This window comes from Chrysochloris asiatica, unplaced genomic scaffold, assembly GCF_000296735.1.
Source record: "Chrysochloris asiatica unplaced genomic scaffold, ChrAsi1.0 scaffold00012, whole genome shotgun sequence".
Classification (NCBI taxonomy): domain Eukaryota; kingdom Metazoa; phylum Chordata; class Mammalia; order Afrosoricida; family Chrysochloridae; genus Chrysochloris; species Chrysochloris asiatica.
This window is the reverse complement of record NW_006408530.1, coordinates 30,465,706-30,491,759: the sequence shown is the minus strand read 5'-3', so window position 1 is coordinate 30,491,759 and position 26,054 is coordinate 30,465,706. Positions and strand designations below refer to the sequence as shown.

Below are 26,054 nucleotides of genomic sequence, written 5' to 3'. Positions count from 1 at the left end.
TTGCAGTCCAGTACATGAACCCATTGTGCCACACCAGAACTCCACATTTCACACTACTTCTTTTAAATTAAGGCTGTCTTTCATCAGGTTTACTGGTGTGGTGCTGAAGGATAAGCACTGTACTGCTAACTGCAAGATTGGCAGTTCACATCCACCAGCCACTTCTCAGTAGCCCTATATAGGGTTGCTATGAGTCGAAATGAACTCAACGGCACTTAACAACACCAACATCATTTCATCAAGGAACCTTGGTGGCATAGTGGGTTATGCATTAGATTACTAACCAACCAAATGGTTAACAGTTCTAATCCACCATCTGCTTCACAGGAGAAAGATGAGGCTTTTTGCTCCCATAAAGACTGGAAACCCTATACATGGTAGCTATGAGTCAGAACCAACTCAGTGACACACAACAACAACAACAAAACAGCAACATGAACCTTCCATCATAACACTGTTACAAATTGACATAAGCACAGAAGTATCTATGGGACACATGGCTCTTATTTATAGGTTTATTTGTTCATTAAACAAATGCTCTTGAAACATCTCTTCTGTGTCACAGTGGTACAAGGGGTCTGTGCTCCACTACTGACCTGAAGTTTGGCAGTTCTAACTCCCCAGCAGTGCTGTAGAGCAGTTCTACTCAGCAACCTTATGAGTTTGTCTTGAGTGGAAATAAATTTGGCTGCCATGTTTTTTGTGTTGTTTTGTGTTTTGATTTTTATTCTGTGCCAGGTATTGAGGAGCAGGAAGAAAGACATGGACCTTGCCTTAAAGAGTTCCTAGACTAATATGTGGCTTTTAATGTGAGTTGTCCACCCCTTGTCTGTCAGTTTATCATACAGGGAAGCTTATGTATTGCTGTGATGCTGAAAGCTATGCCACTGGTATGTTAAATACCAGCAAGGTCACCCATGAGACACAGGTTCTAGCCTAGCCTCAAGACTAATACAGATTAGAAAGAAGGAGAGATGGACTATTTCTGAATGGTTTAACTTCTGAAAATCTTATGAATAGCAGTGGAACATTGTCAGATATAGTGCTGGAAGATGAAAATATTATGAATAGCTACTGAACATTATCCAAGATAGTGCCAAAAGATGAGTCCCTCAGGTTGGACTGGGGAACTGATGCCTCCTCAAAGCAGAGCTGACCATAATAATGCTTTCAGGTCCTTCCTTTGCTAGCTAAAAACATTGGAAGCTTTCAGAAATGAAATGGAACACATAAAGATCAATATCTGATTTGGATTGGTATTGACCATTTTGATTGGGGCAATCATATGATTTACTATGCCAGAAAAACAAATTCAAGAGAAATGGCATCACATTCATTTTGTTCTTAAGAGGAACCTTTTAAAATCTATCTTGAAGTATAATGTTGTCTGTGATAGAATAATATCCATATTATTCATACCACTATTATTCAAATTTACACACCAACCTCTAAAGTTAATGAGGATTAAAGTATTCTACCAACTTCTTCAGTCTGAAATTGATCAAACATGCAATCAAGATGCATTGATAATTACTGATAAATAGTGATTGAAATGCAAAAGTTGGAAACAAAGAGGAAGGATTGTCATTGTTGTTGTTAAGTGCCATTGAGTAGATTCTGACCTATAGCGACCTTGTATAGGGTTTCCAAGGAGCAGCTGGTGAGCTTGAACCACCGACCTTGCAGTTCAAAAGACTTTGCAGTCTGACGCATTAGCCAATAGCATCACACCAGGACTCCAAGAGGAAGGATTAGTAGTTGAAAAATATAGACTTACTGATAGCAATGCTGCTGGAGGCCTCATGATAGAATACTTTATTCATTGCAAATTCCAGTTTTGAACAACATAAAAGATGACTGTACACATGGATCTCACCAAATGGAATACACAGAAATAAAATTAACTGCATCTGTAGAAAGAGATGATGGAGAAGCTCAATATCATCAGCCAAAACAAGATCATCAATTGCTCATATGCAAATTCAGGCTGAAGAGGAAGAAAATTAAAACAAGTCCATCCACATGAGCCAAAATGTGACCTCAAATACATCCCAGCTGAATTTAGAGACCAATTTAAGAATTATTTGATGCATTAGATACAAATGACCAAAGAGTTGTGGAATGACATCAATAACATCATCCATGAAGAAACCAAAAGGTCATTAAAAAAGATGAAATAATAAGAAGACCAAAGTGATGCCAGAAGAGATTCTGGAACTGTTCTTGAACATGGAAGTGGTGGTTGTGGTTATGTGCCATGGAGTTGGTTCCAACTCATGGTGACCCTGTACAGGGTTTCTGAGGCTGTTAACCTTTAAGTGAGCAGAAAACCTCATCTTTCTCCCAAGGAATATCTGGTAGTTTTGAACTGCTGATATTGAAATTAGCAGCCCAATTCATAACCACTATGCTACCAGAATTCCTTAAAGTGACAGGAAGAAGTGATGAGGTAAAAGAGCTGAACAGAAAATTTCAAAGGGCAACTTGAGAAGAAAAAGTATCATAAAGACTTGATGTTAGAAAACCAAAAGGGAAGAACACACTCAGTATTTCTCAAGCTGAAAGAACTGAAGTAAAAATTCAAGCCTCAGGTTGCAATTTTGAAAGATTCTATGGGCAAAGTACTGAATACGGTGGGAAAAAAGGATGGAAGGAATACACGGAGTTGTTGTATCAAAAAGAACTGGACAGTGTTCAACCATTTCAAGAGGTAGAACCAACAATAGTAAGGGAAGAGGTCCAAGTTGTGCTGAAGACATTGGTGAAAAATGAGACTCCAGGAATTGATGAAATAAATACAATTGAAGTCTTTCAACAGATTAATGCAGTGCTGGAGGCACTCTCTTGTCTATGCCAAGAAATTTGGAAGACAGCTAGCTACCTGGCCAACTGATTATAAAAGAGAAATATTTTTGCCCATTCCAAAGAAAGAACTAACACAATGTGGAAATCATCTGACAACTTCATTAATATTGCATGCGAGTAAAATTTTGCTGAAGTTAATTTAAAAACGATTGCAGCAGTACATTGACTGGGAGCTGTCAGAAATTCAAGGCAGATTCAGAAGAGGCCATAGAATGAGGAGTATCATTGCTGACATCAGATGAATTTTGACTGAAAGCAGAGAATACCAGAAACATGCTTAGTTGTGCTTTATTGACTATGCAAAGGCAGTCAACTGCGTGGGTCATAACAAACAATGGATACCATTGTGAATAATGGATATTAAAGAACACTTAAGGTATGTGTCAGGGTTGTGCCTTTCACTCTACTTATTCAATCTGTAGGCTGAGCAAATTATACAAGAAGCTGGATTTTATGAAGAAGAATTTAGCATCTGGACTGCAGGAAGATTCATTAACAATCTGTGATATGCAGATGACACAGTCTTGCTTGTTGGAAGCTAAGAGATCTTGAAATACTTACTGATGAAGATCTAAGGCTACAGCCTTCAGTATAGATTGCACCTCGATGTAAAATGAAAATCCTCACAACTGGACCAATGAACACGTAAACAGAGAAAATATTGAAGTTGTTAAAGACTTCATTTTGCTTGGATCCACAATCGACACTCAAGGAAGCATCAGTCAAGAAATCAAAAGGCATATTGCATTAGCAAATTGGCTGCAAGATACCTCTTTAAAGTGTCAAAGAGCAAAGATATAGTTTGGGGATTAAGATGTGCCTGACCCAAACCATGGTATTTTCAATAGCTTTGTATGCATGTGAAAGATGGATAATGAATAAGGAAGACCACAGAAGAATGAAGGCATTTGAGTTATGGTGCTTGGGAATAATATTGAAAGTACCATGGAGTGCCAGAACAAACAAATCTGTCTGGGAAAAATTACAGCTAGTATGCCCATTAGAAGTGAGGATATGGAGACTTGGTATCCCATACTTAAGACGTTATCAGGAGGGACCGGTTCCTAGAGAAGGATATTATGCTTGGTAAATTGGAAGATCAATGTAAAAGAAGGACACCCCCAACAAGATGGTTTATTGGCACAGTGATGGCAACAATGCCATCAAACTAATACAAACAATTGTGAGGCTAACACAGGACCAGGTAGTGTTTTGCTCTGTTGTGCACAGTGTTGCTATTAGTTTGAACTGACTTGATGTCACCTAACAACAACAAATGTCTTAAACCACCACCCATCTGTCATTTTGTCAGTGGTTACATGTTGCTTTGCTGCTGCAAGCTATGCCACCTGTGTTTCAGGTATCAGAAGGTCAACAGTTCCAGAGTAAGACAAACAAGGAAAAAAGGTATAGCAAATCTATTTCTGAAAACATAACAACAATTGCGAGAATGGTGTGGGACCAGGCCATGTTTCTTATCTGTTGTGTGTAGGGTCACTATATGTCAGAACTGACTCCACAGCACCTAACAACAACAACAGTAATTGTTAGCTGCCATCGATTTGGCTGTTGACTCATGATTACCCCATGCACAATGGAATGAAATTCTGTTTAGTCTCATGCTATGCCCATGATGAGTTGGGTGACTGATTTTCAGAAGTAGACCACCAGGTCTTTCTTCCTAGGTTGACTTAGTCTGGAAGTTCTGTGGGAACCTGTTCAGCTTCATAGCAGCATACAGACCTCGATAGAGTGGTGACTACGCAGGGTTACATTGAGTGAGACGTCTAGGTCTCCAGCATGGAAGGCATGAATTCTACCACTAAACCACCACTGTCCCTGACATATGGCAAGTGGCTGCTGAGGAGCTGTAATCATTTGCTAGTGAGGAATGAGAAGGGAAAGAGTGGCAACCAGCTACCATCAATGGTGGTACTAGTTAGTGGTCAGGTAGCTGAGAGATAGTCACTTGTGGTAATGCAGCAACTGCTGCAGGAACAAAGAGAACAAACAAAAACCATGAGCTTTGAAGCCAGAAATATCCTTACACCCATAAGACCTTGGACAAGGGACCTAAAATCTTGTGAGCTGTCTTTTCTGCATCTGTGAAGTGGGAATGATAATACCTGCCTTACTGAGTTCCTGGAATAATATAATGAACTAATGCACACAAAGCACGTAGCACAGTGCTGGTCCCATGGAGAAGTGGGTGTTGTTTGGGCCATGACCTCACTTGACCCTCCTGCAGCTGTGAAACAGGATGGTTTGGAGATCAGAGTGAGTTCAGCAGGAGCACTGCTGACTTGTTTGAATGCCTGAGGAGAATGGGTCCTGGCTTACACTAATAACACTCCTTTTCTCTATAAGGTCCTGGATCTCTTTTCTTACCGCTCAGGCTGACTGGTTTTAACTTTTTGCCCCTGCTTTTGCAGTCCTGGTATGACACTATGGTTTAATACACTGGACTGCAAGGTCGCTTTGAACCACAAGGTCAGCAGTTCAAGCACACCAGATGCTCCTCGTAAACCCTATATAGGGTTGCTATGAGTCGGTACCCACTTGATGGCATTTAACAACAACAATGCAATCTTTGCCGTGAGAATGCAGCCCGGGGAGGGCCTGGCTCTGAGGTTGCCTTCTGTTCCATTTGTCTGCCTGTCCGTCCGTCATCGACAGCGATGGGCTCTCGGTACGCTTCCTGCTGAACCCTTGGTTTGCCACACTCCAACTATGGTGCCTAAAGCGACTTGGTATTAATAGCATTGTGTCTGTTTTCCTTCTCCCTTCACCTTGAGATGGGAGCTTTAACATATTTTGCTAACCCTGCCTGGGGACCTGATGGCTGCTTCTTACCATCCTTTCCCCTCCCCGTTCCATTTCTCTATAAATGGAACCTCTTTTTCTCCAGGGAAGGACTTTATCATCTCCATTCGCACACAGTCTTGATTGGAAACAATGCCCGTTGGGGTGGCAGGTGATCTGAAAGTAGAATATGCCAAAGGTTCACAGCCTGTTTTTCGTGTGTGGAACTGGAGAGAGGCGGAAATGCTAAATATCCATCACCTTCCTTGGGGTGGCGACCAGCCTTTTTATTATTAAATTGCTTGAGGCAACATCTTGCTTGGCACTTTCGGGTACTCAGCAGTTATTTCTGATTCCAGCAATGAAGGGCCTTGTTGGACTTGTCCATTTATGTGCTAAAACTTGCTGGGACAATGTCTGGCCAGAATAGAGCTAGAGGGGCAGGTTGAGAGGTGTGGGATGCGCATTCTCTAGTGGTTCCTTTTGTATAATTGCTTTTATGACAGTGTTGACGGGGCACTTGTTAAGACTATGCTGAAGCATCATGGAATACACAACTGAAATCTTAGTGGGCAAATGGTCAGATGATGAAGGTGTGTAGTCTATCGGGGTTACCATTTTTGTTCGTTCTCTCCACCAGCAGAGAGTGAGACCCCATACCTGGCTTATGCTCTCTGCCCACACTCTATAGTTATTTTTTCAAGTGGTCTGTTATCCATGTTTTCACAAGTAGTGAGGCACAGTGTGCTTGTCTTTGATAGAAATTTGACTTATACCTGACATTTTGTGTAATCCTCATGTGCTGAAGATGATACATTTAATAGAGAAGGCATGGGACACAGGAGCTCAGAGGGGTTCTGAGTACTGACAGTACTTTGTAGTGGTCTGTGCTTGCTGGCAATGGAGTAGTGGGAGAACTTAGGCTCCACCAACCTTCATGAAGTCTGCAATCCTCAATCTCAGGGAACACATTCACATTGTGGATATTGTTCCCTGGGGAATCTGCAGAGCAAAGTTCACGTGGCTGTAGGAAGCAGACTTGTCTATGCTATCCTAGCTGTGTGATCTTAGGATGTTTCTTAAACCTTTTTCCTAACTATCAAATGGAAATAGTCTGATCTAGGTGTGATGCTGTGGGTTAATGTGCCAGACTGCAAAGTCAGTTTGAAGCACAAGGTCAGCGGTTCAAGATCACCATCTGCTCCTTGGAAACCCTATACAGGGTTGCTATGGGTCAGAATCGACTCGCCAGTACATAACAACAACAAATTACTTCATAGTCCATGTCAATTGCCATAGGCTTGTAAACAGTTAGCCCCTGTTGGTCAGCCCTCAACAACACCTCTATCAGTAACAATGATGATTGTTATTGATGGTATAGTCTACTTTGCATGTTTGAGATACTCCTTGTAAGAAATAAGAAAGAGAGGCCTTCACTCGTGAAGTACAATTTATTTTAAAATCAACTTAACTTTGGCTCTAAGTGTCACTCTGCTGTCTCATCAATGGTTGTTGTTGTTGAGTGCCATGGAGTCGGTTCCTATTCATAGCAACCCTGTATAGGGTTTCCAAGGAGTGGCTAACCTTCTGGTTAGCAATTAAGTGCTTATCCTATAGTGCCATACCAGGATAATCTTTTTTCTCAAGTCCTTTTTATATAGGACTTCCTCCAGGTTGTGCCTGCCAGAGAGCTAGAGTCAGACCCAAGTATGCCACCTTGAGGCCTGGGGAAGCTTCAGCATCAGTGGCCCCCAATTAAAGCTGGTGAATCTGTCAAGCAACTGGAAGTTGGGAAAGATGATTTCCACTGTCTCTCTCTCTCTTTCTTTTTTATTGTGAATTATGTGGGTTTACATGGGAGAATGTCAGTTTTATATTCATCCTATCGTATTTCATTTCATTGCAATGATTACAATCCCCTCCATGCATCATCAGACAACCAATGGGTACACCACACAGGCCTGACCCCCGGCTGTCAGCACACAGCCCTTCTCCCTCCCTGATTCCTGCTTCCCCAGCCACTCCATCTGTCCATGTCATCGTCTCGGCTTCCATTTCTGGTCCACTGTCTCTCTTGATGCAGCTGCACACTCTACTTCAACCACCATGTGGAGAGGGACCTGAAGAATTGCTCTCTCCATCCCACAGTGTTACTGTTAAACTGCTAGCCTCCTCAACCATTGGTTCTTGCCAACTATCATCATTACTGATCTGGTGGTAGCTTCTGATGGGAATGAGAGTGAAAAGAAAATACGTTTCCTCCCCTCTTCCAGGCCTGGGATCTCAAAATGAACTATGCTATCCTCACATGGACATCTGTGGTGGTGGTGGTGTTGGTGGTGGTGGTGGTGGCAGTGGTGATTATGTGTCGTGGAATTGGTTCCAACTCAATAGCGACCCTGCACAGGGTTTCTGAGACTGTAAATCTTTATGGGAGCAGAAAGCCTCACCTTTCTCCACTGGAGCAGATGGTAGTTTTAAATTGCTCACCTTGAGGTTAGCAGCCTGACTCGTAAACACTACGCTACCAGATCTCCTCAACTTCTAAAATGGTTCCCAATAATTCTCACTTCCTGTTAGACCTACCCTTGTGTAATCTATTCTCATTTGTGTGGACTGGATCTGGTGTCTTACTTCTAACAAATTGTTATTGTTGTTAAGTGCCCTTGAATTGGTTCTGACTCATAGTGACCCTGTATAGAGTTTCCAAGAAGCAGCTGGTGAGTTTGAACTGCCGTCCTTGTGGTTCAAAATGACCTTGTGGTCCAATGCTTTATAGAATGTGGCAAAAATTAATGAGCTGTTACTTCTGAGATTAGTTAGCAAAATACTGACTACTGTTTTGCTCCTGTTCTCTCTGGCTCTTCTCATTTGCTTGCAAGCTGAAGCAAGTTGCCATGTTGTGACCACTGTATAGAAGGCTCATGTGGCAAGGCACTGAAGGTGGCCTCTGAATAACAGCCACTGAGGAACTGAATCCTGTCAAAGAGTCCGTGCTTAGACTGAAGCTTAAGAGTGGGGTCTTGAGATAGCTGGAGCCTAATTGGCACCTTGAGTAGTCTTGTGAGAGACGCCAAGGTGGAGGACCCAGCTGAGCTCTGCTTGAATGCCTACTCCACACAAACTATGAGATAACACATACTTGCTATTCTAAGTCCCTTGGTGTTGGGATCATTGGCTGTGCAGAAATGAATAACTAATACGTTCTTATTGAGTAAGAGCAGGTTTTTAAGTCTTGGTTACTCACTGTACTCAGAAACAGTTAACAACTCAAAATCTTTCCTCCTCAGCTGGGCATTCTTTTGGCTGTTAGGTGGGTAGTAGTTGTGATAGATTAGTCAGGAAAAGATAGGTTGAGGTAGGTAACAAAAAACGCCCACGTTCCAGTGACTTGAAATAACAAAGGCTTCTTTCATATTTTGTTTATGCTGTATGCTGTTTGAAGTCCACGGGGTCGCCTGATGTTAGCTGTCAGGGCTGCAAGTTGACTGAGAAGTCACCTTCTAGAAAGGTGCAGGTAACTGTATTAAAGGGAACAGGAGACCTGGAGGGTTTTATACTTGCAATTAAGTGCTTTGGCTTAGAAGTGGCACACATCATGCCATTGACTAGAACTAGTCATATGGGCCCAACTTGTGCCTGGACTATAGAGAGACAGAAATATGTGTCCAACAGCATCAGTGACTACACTGGGATGCAGAGGAGCTTTGCTGCCCCTTCCTATATTCACCATAATAATCATCACATTTGACTAAGTGTTTAGCATATGTCATGTACTGTGTCAGATATTCAATATAGATTGTCACATGTATCTTCTTAACAAATCTATGAAGTAAATACTACTACTTTCTCCCCATTGTGCAAAGAGGGAAGAAAGGCACACAGAAGCTTGGTGACTTGCTTAAGATCAGGCTGTATAGGGTGAAACATGGTTTCAAACACCAGCATCTATTTTCAGAGCCCAAGTTCCCACCACCACCATTTGCTGTCTCTCTCCTCTAAATTGGAGCCATCAGAACAGCAAAGATGGTCTAAGAAAATGGAAACTCCAGAGACACTTGGGCTAGTATCTTAATATCTATCTCTCAAAAAATTCCTGGGTCCTCCTGATTTTTAGTATCTCCTCAGAGGTTTTCTAGTCCTGTATATTTATATATCAAAGGGCCAGGGTATGTGGTGGGTGGTGATACAGCCATGATCAAGTCCAAGGAATACTTCAGCCATAATGAAAGAGCAATAATAAAATCCTGTAACATTCATAGATAGTAGACAGCCGTCATTGAGTTAACTCTGACTCTTGGTGACCTTAGCTATAACAGAACAGTGTTGCCCAGTCACAGTAGCTGGTATATTTGGGTCCACTGTTGTGTCCATTTTGCCACTCCATCTCTCCTCTTTGCTGGCCTTCTGCTTCAAAACACATGACGATCTAGCAATTGATCCTCCTAATGGTGTATCCAAAGCAAGCAAGTTAGACAGCATTCTATTGTGTTCCATCAGGTCTTCATTGACTAATTTTCAGAAGCAGCTCAGCAGAGCTTTATTCCTTGTCTGTCTTATTCTGAAAGCTCTCCTGAAACCTGTGGTGACCCTGCTGGTATTTGAAATACTGGTGGCATAGATTCTAGCATCAGCAACATGTAAGTCACCACAGCACGAGAGACTGACATTTGGGTATTAGATATAATATTTAGCATTCTGTACGTATAAATATCCAGTGACCCCCTCATCAATGCTACCCACTCTTTGTGTGGATACCCTCCATCTGGCTTAGGCTTTACACCTGAGCTAGGCTGTTGTTACAATGACTCCTGCAAACCTGCCCTACTCACCTTGCCTAAGCTCTGACGCCATTCATATGGTTTTTGGCTGCCTAGTCTCCCTGCTGGGCCCCCTTTCTGAACAGGTGACCTTACTTCGCTCATACTGTAACTACTGGTTACTGATATATAGGTACTCGGTTGCCTTTTCAATATTCTTCATGTGTACAATTCAGTGACATTAGCTATATTTATGATGTTGCTCAAGCATTAACATTATCTGTCTCCAAATGGTCCCCTTGATTTTAACAGAGCTCAGTGTTGCCTAAGCAATGTATCTTTCTTTCCCTCTCCATCCCACCTGTGTTTTGTAAGGTAGCATAGTGATTGCGAATTGGGCCGCTAACCTCAGGGCCAGCAGTTCAAAACTACCAGCTGTTCCACGGGAGAAAGATGAGGCTTTCTGCTCCGGTAAAGATTTATAGCCTCGGAAACCCTATACAGGGTCGCTATGAGTTGGAACCAACTCCACAGCATGTAACAACAACAACAGCAAGCTTTGGTCGCTATACTTTTGTCTGTTCTAAACAGTTCATATAAGTGGGTCCCTTTCTGACAGACAGTTCATTCAGAAAAATGTTTTTAAGATTCATTCATTTTAAATGAAACCACTACCCACTAGTTGAGCTCCCTAATGTACTTTCTGGGCCTGCAGCACAGCTGTCAACCTGGAATCTCTTTTCTTTGTGTTTTAGGTTGATTAAACGGTGTTTGGGATCCCATATCTGAGGGAGAAAGATGAGGCTATCTGCTCCAGTAAAGATTTACAGCCTCAGAAACCCTGTTCAGGGTCGCTATGGGTCAGAACTGACTCGACGGCACTTAACAACAACAAATCTTTATTTAATTATTACTTTTTCCCTTTTTTTTTTTTTGTTTCAGTGAACTAAATTTTCAATAATATTTTCAGAAAGTGGTTATGGAAATCAAACTTTGTGAGCTAATGCACGTTTGAAAATGTCTTTTATTTTGTCCTTGAACTTGACTGATAGTTTGGCTATTATGTATAGTATCCTATGTTCAAATCATCCTTCAGAACTTTGAAAACATTATTTCATTGACCTCTGCTATCCAAGATAGGCATAAGATGTGCCCATTTTTCTTCTCTGCCCATTGTAACTAGCCTGGGCTGCTATATATATATCCTCACTATAACCTTTAGCTTTTATGTTATTAAATATTAGGAGGATTGTGAGAACCTGAGTATCATCAGTTTCATCAGTTTGGGGAATTGTTCTTTGGTTATGTGATTTATATATCCTTTCCATATTACAGTTCTATTTCTGGAACTTATATTAGACAGTTGTGGTCCTCTTGGATTAATTCTGTCTTAGCTTTTCTTACCCTCTTTCTAAGATTTGACATTTATTCTTAAACCTGGAAGATTTTTTTCCCCAATGTTTTCTTCCAGTTATCCTATTGAATTGAATACTTAATTTGAGCAAATATATATATATATATTCCCTCCCCCTTACTCAATACAATCTAGTTATGGTAGCTTCCTGATTATTCTTCAAGCACATCAAGGTAGGCCCTTAATCCTAACTTCAGGACCTTTGCACCTTCTATGACATGCAGTCTCTGGGTTATGCCTGATTGACAACTCCTACTTACGTCTTTTTGTGTGAATGCTGTATTTTATTATTATTATTTAAAATAAAAACTTTTTATTGTGAATTGACTGAAAGTTTACAGAGAAGATCATCAATTTTACATTCAACAAATCATATGCTTTTCTTCATTACATGGTTGTAATCCCCTCCATGTTCCAATAATTAAAAGCATTTTCCTCTATTCACTTTAAGTATTGCATCCCACTACCTTCTTTTTTCCTCTGTTAACCTCCCTCTTGTTGTGTATTGCCTGCCTTGTCACCCATGTGAACCTCTGCTTACCTTCTAGCCCATGAATAATTTCCCTTCCCTTCTGTAACCATAATAGATTATTTCTTCTATGAAGAAAACCCTTTGAAAAATTTTTTTTTTACAATGTTAATCTCATGCTACATTTGTCCTTTTGTGATTGACTAATTTCACTCAGCATAATGTCCTCCAGGCTCAACCACGTTTGAGGTGTTTCACAGATTCATCACAGAATTCCATTGTATGTATGTACCATAATTTGTTTAACAATTCTTCCATTAATAGGCATTTAGATTTAACTTTTCATTTTATCTCTTGAGTACAGCCTATTGAAGAATCCTATTTTCTTATCCATTCTACTCTTTGAGTCTCTTTACTGGCACATTTAATCAATTTATATTCAGTGTAATTATCAATAGGTATGAATTGATTGTTGTCCTTTTTTTCCATTAATTTTTTTGTTGTGCTGCTAGGTTATTTGTTCCACATAATATTCTATGCTGAATTCATTTGTTTGTGGGTTTTCTTGTCATTTGCATTTCTGTTGTATAATGTTTACTGAATATTTTTACTTTTTCTTTTTTTTTTATTTTGCTGTATGAGTGTATTCTTTTTCTTTGGAATTCTGTTATTTATTAATTTTTTTTCCCCCTGCTCTAAGAAGTATGCTTTATTTTGAAATCTACTTGACTTCCTTGCCATTTGGATGTTCTTTATCTATACCATTCCCTCTTTTTCCTTTTTAGTTGACTACATTATACATTGATATGTCTAGTTCCCTATTTTTTCAGTTTTGTAGTTTTGCTTCCTGGTGTGGTACTGTAGGATCAGCACTGGACTGCAAACCACAAGATCAACAGATCAAACCCATTAGCTGCTCCTTGCTTTCCTTGACCTTTCTATCGATCCTTTGAAGGTATCTAACTATCATTGTTTTTTATTCTTTTTCAGTTAGTTTCAGTATCTTTTCTTCCTCAGAATTACTTTCTGGCTCTGCATCTTGATCATTTGTTTGAGCTGTTCCATCTTGTTCCTTTGTGTGAGTTAAAACTGTTTCCTCTGGGACATCAAACAGTGCAGTTGCTGGACTCAGAGGGGAGGAATCATTGGTGGGCTCCTACAATTCAAGATACTCACTAAGTGCTTGTGGAAAAGACGTGACAACAGAGTTCCTAGCCCTAGATGCAGTTCCTATTGACCTGGGTGTTATCTATGTTTGGGGTGCCCAGTCCAGAAGTCGTTGGTGGGGATGCTTGATGGAGCTAGTTTTGGTATCTTTTAGGACCACAAGGAAGCTGTAGGCATGGTGACTAGTTAAGTACGATTCTGGTGGCTCTTTGGGTTTTATAGTTCTTGAGCCAAGTCCACCTCATTCAGGCACTAAAGCGGCATACCAAATTGGTGCAGCCGGCCCCCACTTCACATTGGTGTGACTCAAACCACGTGAGTCTCCGAACTCCTGGAGAGCAGAGTGCACTGGGGGTAGATGAGGGCGGGAGCTGGCCACATTTCTGGTCACCAGAGGAGCATGGGGAAAAAGAAGAAATATCGCACCTTCTCTGTCTCCCACACTAATCTGCTTTGCCAGGCCTCCCTCTGCTGCCAAAGTTGCTCACAAGATGTTGGAGCTGAGTCTGGCCATCTGTTCACCAATTATTGTCCCCCTCCCACTGTCCCTGCTTGGCCTCTCCTCCCAGAAAGCACTCCACCCACCTCTCTAACCTTTCCTCTGAAGTTCAGGTTGCTAGAATTTTCATCTGTGTCTGTTTTATTTTGTCTTCTCATACCTTTGTTGTAGAAGGTCTATATAGTATGTCTGCCTCATCCACCATCTTGCCAGAAGCCCTAGCAATACTATTTTAAAATTTCATTAATTCTGTTCAATTATGTCCCTTTATTGGAGGTATGATTTTTGTCAACTGGAAACAGTATCTTCTCTAAGGACACTGATTTCAAATGTTTAATGCTTTGTAAATGTCCCTTGTTTCTTAGTTATCTACTAAGAAACCCTGGTGATGCTTTGGGTTAGGCATTGGACTTCTAACCATAAGGTCAGTGGTTCAAACACACAAGCCACTTAGTAGGAGAAAGGTGAGGTTGTCTGCTCCTGAAAGGATTTGTAGTTTTGGGAATCCTGTATCAGGTTATTATGTCTTCAAATCAGCCTGATGGCAGTGGGCTTGATTATTTTGGTTTTACCTACCCAGTGCTGCTCTAACAGCAATACCACAAGTGGATGGCTTGTATTATCTCACACTTTAGGAAGCTAGAAGTCTAGATTCAAGATGTCAGCTCCAAGGGATGGTTTCCTCTTTCTGTCAGCTCAAGGGGGATTTCTTTGTTGTCAATTTCCCCCTGGGTCTAGGAGTTTCTCAGTGCAGCAATCCTGGGTCCAAAGGTCTCACTCTATTCCATGTTCTTCTGTCTTGGTGGTAGGAAGTCTCTCGGATCTCTGCTGGCTTGTTCATTCTATCTTATATTTCATAAGAGATTGACTCAAGATGCAATTAATCTTGTAGATTGCATCTCATTAGCATAACTTCCATGAATCCTGCCTCTTTGGCATCATTATTGTTGTTGTTAAGTGCCCTAGAGTCAGTTCCAACTCAAAGGTTTCTGGTGGCCTTGAACCGCTGATCTTGTGGTTCAAACCAACTTTGTAGTCCAGTGCATTAACCCATAACATCATACCAAGACTCCTTTAACATCATAACAGTTAGGATTTACAACATATAGGACAATTACATCAGGTCATCAAATGGAGGATAATTACGTAATAATCAGAATCATGGTCTAATAAGTAGACACATATTTTTGAAGGACGCAATTCAATCCATAACATTTCACCTTCTGGTCTCCCAAAATTTATGTCCTTGCCACATATAAAATATATACATCCCGTTTTATCAGTCTAAAAGTTTTAAGTCTACTCAAAAGTCTTAAGTCAACAAAAAGTCTAAATACTATCCTGGGACAAAATTCCTCTTCATCTGTGAATCTAGAATGTATTTTATTGGCTTTCAACGTACAGTGGTGGAACAGGCACAAGGCAGCCATTTCCATTACAACTGTGAGAAATTAGAGGGAAGAAAGTGATGATGGGCATCAAGCAAGTCAAAAGTCCAGCAGAACAATATACATTAGCTCTCAATGCTTGACAATGATCCCTTATTCTCTGAGGCCATCTAGCCAATGGCCCTGTCCTTCAGACTCTGGGCGCTAGTTATGATTCTGGGTGAAGACTCGTTGGGCCTCAACTTAGCTCCACTTCCAGGCCTGCTAGGATGCGATTCTGCTCCCTTGGCTTTGAGCAGCCCCATTCTCCTAGTCCCTCTGATGGCAGGCCCCCATTCATCTTCCTCTTGATCGTGGCAGTCATATCCCTTAAGCTTTGGGCAGTGACTGTGACTCCATCTTCTTGGCACTTGTGGATGGCAGCCCATACTCCAGAACTGAAGACTTGACTATTTGAAATAGGATGCTGTGGCCCAACTTAGAAATTCAAGAAGCCACTACTCCATACTTTGAGACCACAGGGGTTATAACCTTACCTTTTGAACCTTAGGTAACTCTGCTTCCCATTCTGTCTCTTCAGCTTCTGCTTCCTGGTTCCTACTCTCTCAAAGAGGCCAGCACAGCCTCTATCCTGCTCAGTCAAGTGTTACAAATGCTCTTAAGCTCTACTGCTAAATGCTCAGAGATGTTCCACTCCACCAGTAAGCCTTGGCCTAAAGGTGCTCAACTCTTTGGTGCCATAGGCTGGCAAATGTAGCTCCACTGACAAGTTTCTAAAGGTACACCATTCCTCAGAACTGTATTGATGTTTGTAATTCCACCTATGGTCTCTTCAAAATCTTCAAGGCCATCTAGGCTTTTACTGTAGGAACCTTAAACTCTTCCAAACTGTATTCATTACCCAGTTCAAAAACTGCCTCCACATATTAGGTATCTGTTGGAGAAGTATTCTAGTCTCAGTACTAAATTCTGTCTTACTTATCTAGTGTGTCTGTAACAGCAGTACCACAAATGGATGGCTTTAACAAACATAAAATAGAAATTTATTATATCACAGTTTAGGAGTCTAGAAGTCCAAATTTGGGATACCAGTTCTAAAAGATGACTTCTCTCTGTCATCTCTAGAGGAAGGTCCTTGCCATCAATTTTCCCTTGAGTCTATGAATTTGTTAGTGCAGCGATCCTGGGTCCAAAAGACTTACTCCATTTCTGGCTCTTCTTCCTTTGTGCTTCTGTGACTTCAGCATAGGAACAAATGCCACCACTGCACAGTTCTTCATTCAGTGACCTCAATTATGTCTTTCATCTCACCCCTGTTCTGTGTACGTGTTGATTTTGAACAGGTTTTCCATGGAGGTTCCCATATCCACTGCACTTGCTATGGGTGCTACATCTTTCAGAGCTTTGATAGAAGCTTTGGTCTACTGGTATCCCTCCATACAATTCTCAGCATTATTTCTATTGCCACTATAATTCCCTTTAAGACTGGGAGGAAAGCCATATGTACCTTTAGCTTCTAATTTTAAACTGGTGTTGGTTAGTGGCTTTGTGCCATTGAGTCAGTTTCTACTCATAGCAACCCTATATTTAGTTTCTTAGGCTGTAAATCTTCATGGGAGTAGAAAAGCTCATCTTTCTCCCTCAGAGTCATTGGTAGATTGGAATTGTTGACCTTGTGGCTATCTATAGTGTGCCATACCAGGACTCCTGGCCAATAGTTGTTGTTAAATGCCGTTGAGTCAGTTCTAACTCATAGAGACCCTGCATAGAGCCTCCGAATGGCAGCTGGTGGGTTTGAACTGCTGACTTTGTAGTTCACAGTCCTGTGCTGATCCTATAACACACCAGGAGTCCAGTAGTAGGCACTCATTAATAGTAATAAATAAGTAAGTGAAAATAATTCCAATTGTAGTTAACTTAGGAATGCTTAATTATGTCTTGTGTAGTCCTTTTCTTCAATTATTCAGGTCTCTTTCTCATAAGTGGTTATTATTTTGTTTTTCGGTTTGTTTTCATTGATTTTATTTCATACAGTGTATTTAGTCATGGTAACCTCCATTGTGGGTTTAAGTCTTACTTAATTTTAGTGTCCTTGCCATCTTTGTTCAAGCTATTATTGTCTTCTCATTGTGCTATTCTTAAATCACAATCTCTTTTCTTCTATGGATTTCTCTCCAATTTCAGAAAGATTATATATTTAGAAATTCTAATAAGGATTTTAATCATTTTGTTGCTTAATAATTGCATACCATTTTCAGAGTCTCCTAACTTTTATCCAAGTCTTTAGCATGACCTTTCCTTGTTCTGTAATAACTTTTCATGGATATTAAAATTATTTAAAATAATTTAATTTTATTGTGACTTGAGTGAAGGGTTACACAGTAGGTCATCAGTTTTACATTCAACAACTCATAGCCTTCGTTTCATCTCAATGATTGTCATCTCCTCGGTGTAACCTCACTTACTCCATTTCCTCCCTATGATTGTTTTCATTCAACCACCTTTCCAATGCTTCTGAATTTTGTCCTTATGTAAATGTGGCCTTTTTGATCTTGAATGGTTGACCATTCCATGGTGTGTCTACCTCTTTAGTGTTGTCCCTGCTATATACCTAGCTGTCTACCAGTTGGCTGAAAATTAAGCCATGGGAGTTAGTTCAGTTCTAGACCTAATGGGTTACCAAGGGAAATAGTTTCAGGTTCCTCCAATCTCTTTCTGAACAATAAACCTGGTCATTTTATTTTTCTTTCTTTCTCTCTTTTAAAATTATTTTGAGTTTTGTTCCACATTTTATTTTACTCTTTTGAGGACCTTTTAATGTGATCCCTATCAGAACAATTGGTAGCTTGGAACCATCTAGTTCTTCTGGTCTCAGAATCATGAAGACTAAAGTTCACATGTTCTACTAGTTCATTGGAGTAATTGTTTCATGGATCTTATTTTTGTTATTTTTAACCTTTTGCACTCTCACCCTCACACAAAGAGGGGATCTATATAAATTCAGTATTCATCTATCGAGAAGATGTCTGACCTTGGTGTTGTGGTCTGTCCCCTTTGGTGTTGATTACATCTCCTTGTCAGTCCAGTTGGTTGCACACAAGACCTAGCCCCAATACTTATTATCAGGGTTTTATTTACAAAACTTCTCTTGGGCTGAGTTGTAACTGACTTCTTTCTTGACCTGAACCAAACCTGCGTGCACTCCTACTGGAGGTCCTACTATTCTGTATCTTGCACTTGGTGCTTCCATGGAAGTAATTCCATCTTTCAGGAAGTACTAACTATACTAATGCCTAGTTCCTTTGTCTTCTTCCTAATGTAATTTGGGAGTTGAGTTTTCAGTTTTTTGTATAATGTGATCACTAACTTAGGGAACAAGGAAGTGTTATGGAAGCCTTATAAAGTGGTACCTATGCCTCAAAGATAAATCAGAGAGTAGACAGTGATGGAGGGGAAAGCAAATCTTCCAACTTCTTCAGTTCCTCTGGTATCAATGGACCATTTATCTTTCAATATGAATTCCTTGTTTTTGTGAAATATCTTGACTTTAGGTTTTGATTTCAATGTTAAGTATCTTTATTTTTTCTTGGAATGCATCTTCAGAGTTATTTCCATAAACATATGGTAAAAGCTATGCTACCCAAAAGCGAGCGTCATTATGTTTTGTTGTTGTTATAATGTTGGTGATTTATGGTTACCATAGTTCAATATTTGACATTAGTATGATTTTTGGGATATGGGGGTCGTGGGGTTGGCTATCTCTTGTTTACATGAAGCACTGAAAGTCTGTATTCATTGTCTACCTAAATGAATACAGGTAGAGACTGAAGAAACTCAACATAGCTATGACTGACTTGTACTATTATTTTTGGGATGTGAGGTACAGTTGAAATAGAAGGTACAATCCTTGCACTGTAGAATCTTTAATACCCTTGGAAAAAGTGGGTATACATGTTAAAAACAGCTCATATTAGCTGTGAAACTCTTGGCAAGAACTCCAACCTTTTCAAATCCACATTTCCTCATCTAAAAGTATATAGTGAGATGGGCATTGAGGGCGAAGCATAACAATGCTGCCTTGGAGAACTATTAAGATGAAGTAAATATAATAAAGGGGAAAAATACAGCATAATGCTTGACACATAGTGGAGTCCTGGTGTGGCGCTTTAGGATAAGTACTGGACTGGTGACTGCAAAGTTGGCATTTCCCACCAACCACTCCTGGCAATATACAGGGTTGCTGCGAGTCAAAATGCATTCAATGGCACTTAACAACAACAACAACAGGTGCTCAACCACTATTTTCCTTTCCCTTAACAAGTAGGATTTAAAAACAATGAGGAGATGTAACTCAAAGCTAACATCCATTTTCAGCATAGCTGGGTCACACTCTTTCTCTGAAAGGCAGTTCTGAAATGAACAAGGCCTAAGTAAAAGCCTTTGTGAGTGGATTTGTATGTGTGTGTGTAGATTCCTGCCTATTTGGGCAGATTGCTAACTATCTCTGAATCTGTGAGGAAACTAATATATTACACATGTGTAGACTGTAATTCTCATTCAATTATTTCTCTGTCAAGCTGTTTTTAAAGTACAGTAAAAAATACCCATTATCTAAGGCTAAAATTACTCAGTATGCATTTGTGTGCGTGCACATGTGTGCACGCACAAACACACACACACACACACACACTTCCATAATTCTTATGCTTTGATGAGTCAAAAGCTCACATAATTTTTTTTTGTCATAATCTTTATCCTCTACTTCCCCAAATCATTTTTGTGTTTTGACTAGGCACTGTGGTCCCTTGGGTAGGAATTACAAACTGATCAGGCAGGGAATTAGAATAATGATTCTAATTCTTACTGCTCCTTCAAGACCTTTCCCTTGGGTTGAATGCCATCCCATATGTTTCCATCCCTCATGCATCTATTATTTCACATCCAAAATTGTATTTAATTACTTATGTATCTGTTTTTCCCAATAGATTTCAAATTCCTTGAGAGCAAAGATGTCTTAAGCATTTCTATATTTATACCATCATGCAAGGTCAGCGGTTCAAACCCTTGGACAGGGTCATTCTGAGTTGGAGCCAACTCAATAGCACTTCACCAGCACAAAAACTTATTGCCTTATCCTTTTAACAACAACAACTATCCTGCTCAATGGCTGATCATAGAAGGTTCTCAGTAAATGTTCGAGTTCATATGAGCTTTGGACATTACATTGAATTGTTGTTGTTGTTAAGTGCTGTTGAGTCAGTTTCAACTTATAGTGACTCTGCATAGAGCATTTCTGAAAAGCAGCTGGTGGGTTTGAACCATCAACCTTTTGGTTAGCAGTCCAGTGCTGTTGGATGCTAAAGAGGATCATCACCACTCCCTACAAACAAAGCTTACACCTTGAGTTAGACATCACTGAATATGAATCAAAGGATTTACACAACCTTGGGTGTGCTAAAACATTTTTTCTATAGTTAGAAATACTGTTTAGAATAGCATTCAGGTTGATGACATTATTTTCTCAACCCTTCTAAAGTACTATTGATTACATTGATCTTGTCTCCAGAATATCACATTTCAGAGTTTCGTGGTCATCATGTTGAACCACTCTATTTTTTTGATAACCTTAAGGTGAATTATTTAGGTTTTTCAATAGAGAAAGCCGGTAGGATAAGATGCAGATCAGTAGCACTTTTTCAGTTCTGCCCTGCTATTACTAGCTTTATGGTGAGATTCTAGAGTCTTTACTCCAAAGAAGATTCCAGATGGTTTGATTCTGATTTTCTAGTTGCTTTCCTTGTAGAATAGAAGGAGGTTTTGACAAGCATGAGTGTGAGCTAATGTTTGCTAACAGAATTATGAGGAATGATTTCTAAGTGGTTGGGCTGAGATTAGTTTGTTGTCTTTAACAGAGGAGTCCAAAGCTGTGAAATGCCGCTAGTTAGAAGCTTTTTTTTTTATTTTTATTTTTTATTGCTTTCTTTCAACATGAACCAAAATCAAAACCCACAAAATTGAGTTCCCCTTAACAACCAGCACACCCCATTTTGACTTCACAAAATTTAAGATTTAATGGAATCTGGTGTCAACAAAGAAGTAACTTGTTTTGTCAACATCTGAAGTAAGAATGTCCAGCAAAATAGAAACCAACTTTGCAGATTGTAGTAGATGTGTTGAAGAATTTCCTATTGAAATTCAGGACTTCCATAAATCCAAACCTCCAAGTCTTATCAACACCATATTGACTAAATAGGCTTAATCCAGAGAAACGAGGCAGTTTCTTCTGTGAATACAATTCAGGCAAAGAGCAGTACAATTTTAGAGACAAGGATTGTTTATTGTACACCATTGTACAAACAATGGAATCACAATTGATCAAGGAGGAAAGCTACTATCAACAACTAAAATAAAGTTGCAAAGAGGGTAAAGGTCAAACAGCAAGTAGAAACAATCCTTCTTTGCTAGAGAGCATTGAGATTTAATAAAGAACAAAATTAAAATGTTGGATTGTTGAAACAATAGATGGTGCAGGGTCACCAATGTGGTACCTCCAAAACTGTGTAAAGTAAGATAGAAAAATTAACTCTAAATTGGTGAGATCAGGTATCTGCAGAAAGCATTAAAAATAAAAACAAAAACAAACACATGCAGAAAGGCCCCAATCAGAAGAGCAGGGATGGCAATGGACAGAAAGGAGAATTGATATGGCCAAAAAATGACTGCTGTCAAGTGAAGGGGACAGTTCCATGGATTGACAATTTGGTTGGTTCACTCATACCCTTCAAGTGATAAAGACAGAGTGTCTGGGAGACTTTAGGCATCCAGCCCCCTAGGAAAAGTGCAATCTATTATGGGAAAGGCTTCATGGGGTATATTGTGACCTGGGTAGGAAACTGTGTTTGCGTGGTGGCTATCTACCTGCAATGAGCATGTCTGTGAAAGCCTCATTCATCACACTCTGTCAAACAAGGTTAAAACATGGCCCTAGTAATATAACCTGCTGCCTCTCCTCTCCAACCCTAGGGATTCATCATGACTGTTACTTAGTGTAAGCTTTAAGACATGGAGTTGTCAAATGTCATCAACTTGATTCCGACTCATGGTCACCTTGTGTAATAAAATGCAATATTGCTCACTACTGTGCAATCCTAACAAACACTGGCTTTTTCAAGTTCATAATTGTGGCTGTTATGCCATTCCATCATCTCACCAAGGAAGAGTCTTCCTCTCCCTCGTTGGCCCTCTACTTCACCAAACACAATGTGCCTTTTAGCAACTGTCTTTTCCTGATGATTGTCCAAATCAAGTGAGTCAGACAGTGCTCTCTCTGTGTGATCCATAAGGTTTTGACTACTTTTCAGAAATAGATTACCGCACCTTTCTTCCTTGGTTTACTGAGTCTGACCGCTCCACTCTCCGTTCTGATACCTGAGACACAGGTGGCATAGATTGAAGCAGCATAGCAACATGTAACCACCACAGCATGACCAAATGACAGCTGGGTATTGGTTTAGGATATTTGCTGTTGTTATGTGCCATCAAATCAGTTTCGATTCATAGCGACCTTGTGCAAAACAGAACAAAACACTGCCTGGTCCTGTGCCGTCCTCACAATTATTTTTACATTTGAGTCAATTGCTGTTACCACCCTGTTAATCCATTTTGTTGGAAGTTTTCATTTATTTTTTAATTTTTATTGTGAATAGAGTGAAGGTTTACAGACAAGATCATCATTTTACTTTCAACAAATCATTTTGTTTCATTTCAATGATTGCAACCTCCCCCATGCAAGAGCCGTTATCCCATTTCCTCCATGTGGCTCTATTTCCATTCTACCTAGCTTCCCATCCTTTATCAACTTTGTCCTTAGGCAAATGTTGCCCTTTTGATTTTGAATGATTAATCATTCCATGGTGAGCATGCCTTATAGTGCTGTTGCCCCCCCTATATACCTGTCTACTGCTTGGCTGAAAATTGGGCCCAAGGGTGAATTCCTTACCAGACCTGAAGAGTGGTCAAGGGTTAATCTTGGGTTTCCTCCAGTCTCCTTCTGATCAGTAAGCCCCATATCTTTTTTTCTTTCATAACTTTGAGTTTTGTTCCACATTTTCTTGCACTGTATCTGGGGTTTCTAATGTGGTTCCTTTCAGAGCAGTTGGTCGAGGTAGCTGGGTACCATCTAATTTTTTGGTCTTAGAGTTGTGGAGACTGATGTTCACACATTCCATTAGTCCAGTGGATTATGGATTGATTCCAAGCATAGGCAGTTTCTCTTCATTCTTCTTTCTTCTGCACATGGAGAGACCAATACTTGCATCTTAGATGGCAACTCATGAGCTTTAAGATCCTAGATGTTTGTCCCCAAAGTAGGATGTAGGGTATTGTCTTTGTGGATTATGTTATGCCAGTTGGTCATGGGGTCCCCTGAGACTATTGAAACTTTGCCACGCATGATGTACTTCTCCTTATATCAAGAGGCAGTCAGAAGAATAGAATAAGAGACTATCTGTTGTGAAGTGTTACCAAGCAGGTTAATATTCATAATGATCATGTATAGGGTTTCCAAGGATCAGCTGACCACCTTGTGGTTAACAGTCTAGTGCTTATCCTACAGTGCCACATCTAGGAGATAATGAATGGTTTAAAATCAGGAAAGGGGTGCACTAGGGCTGTTTTCTTTCACCATACTTACTCAATCTGCATACTGAGCAAATAATCTGAGAAACTGGTTTCTATGAAGAAGAACATTGCATCAGGGTTGGATAAAGACTCATTAACAGCTTGCAATATGCTTATAATACAACTTTGCTTGCTGAAAGTGAAGAGGACTTAAAATACTTTCTGATGAAGATCAAAGACTACAGCTTTCAGTACGGGTTGCACGTCAATAAAAAGAAAACAAAGATCCTCACAACTAGACCAATAAATTGTGTCATGATAAATGGAAAACAGATTGAAGTTGTCAAATATTTCATTTTGCTTGGATCTACAATCAGCACTCATGGAAGCAGCAGTCAAGAAATTAAACAGTGTGTGGCATTAGGCAAATCTTCTGCACAAGACCTCTTTAAAGTTTTCACGAGCAAAGATAACAGTTTGAGGACTAAGGTGCACCTGATCCAAGCTATGGTATTTTCAGTATCCTCATATGCACATGAAAGTTGAATAATGAATAAGGAAGTCTATAGAAGAATGGATGCATTGGAGAAGAATATTAAAAGTATCATGGACTTGCATAAGCAAAAATAAATCTGTGTTAGAAGATGTACAGCTAGAATGCTCCTTGGAAGCCAGGATGGTGAGACTTAGTCTCTCATATTTTGCACATATTATCAGGAAGGACCAGTCCCTGGAGAAGGGCATTATGCTGGTGAAAGTGGAGGGTCAGTGAAAAAGAGGAAGACTTCCAATGAGATGGATTGGCACAGTGACAGCTGCAACGGGTTCACATGTAACAAAAATTGTGAGGATGTTGCAGTACTGGGCAGCATTGTGCATAGGGTTGCTATGAGTCTGAACTGACTCAATGACACCTAGTAACAAGCAGCAAAGATCTGATTCTAGCAAGCCTTGTGGGACATTGTTAGAGTTTATTTTAATGTCAATGCAAAACTTTGGAAAGTTTAATTAGAGAAGTGATTGGATCTGATTCATACTTTAAGGGGTTCACTCTAGTTGTCACGTGGGAAAATCGGATGTTATATGTAGGAGCAGGAGCAGAAGCAAAGAGTTCATTTGGAGAGTACCCAGAGATCCAGGCCAGATGTGATGGTGGCTTAGATCAGAATTTTAACAATGGAGAAGAGGAGAAATTGGCTAGGGTGGGGATCCATATTGAAGTCATTACCAGCAAGACTTCATGATTTGCATGTAGGGAGTAGATGAAGAAAAAGATCAGAGATATTTCCTGTGTATTTTTTTGGCAAAACAACAACAAAAAACAGTCAAAAGCAGGGGACATTAGTGACCAACAAGCAGTCTGTTTATATACTTGTCGAGACATTTTTTTTTGAGTTTGAAAACCTATTTTAATCCTCACTTTGCTAATTCCCAGCTGTGATCCTCAAACAAGTAATGTAACCTCTCTGAAAAGTGAGACACTGTTGATGACGGGTTGTGGGAGTTTAGTGCACTAAAATGTTGTTATTGTTGTCAAATGCCATCGAGTCAGTTCCAACTCATAGTGACCTTGTGTAGGGTTTCCCAGGAGTGGCTGGTGTGTTTGAACCACTGACCTTGTGGTTCAAATCGACTTTTCAGTCAGGTGCATTATCTTGCAGTGCCACACCAAGATTGGTAATAGACAAAAAATGTTAGCTGCTGTTACTGCAGGTTAAACACTTCCCTGTGTGTTGTCCTTATGAGAGTTTATATGCTAAAACAGAAATGTAAATATATTATATCCCAATTTTTGAAGTCTCCACATGTGTTAGTATTTTGGGTTGAGCTCAATGAAGGAGAAATCAGTTGACTAGGACTGCTGGTTCTTTATTTTGAGCATTATTTCTGTTTGGTAATTGAACATACCCCTCAATCTTCCCTTCTCTTCCCACTCACCTTTATTCTTTGCTCAATAATGGAAGCCCTGATCCACACTTAAACCCTGTCCATTGAAGGCTCCTAGGTGTGTTTTTAATAAACCCAGGCCTGAGCAAAGCATTCTCAGCATGCCTGATGTGAAGGCTAATTT

General features: G+C 40.1%; 1 pseudogene; it reads left to right on the top strand.

Moving 5' to 3' along the window:
- Window positions 1-5,466: 5,466 nt before the first annotated feature.
- LOC102826677 overlaps window positions 5,467-26,054 on the top strand; it is a 30,023-nt pseudogene continuing 9,435 nt past the window's right edge.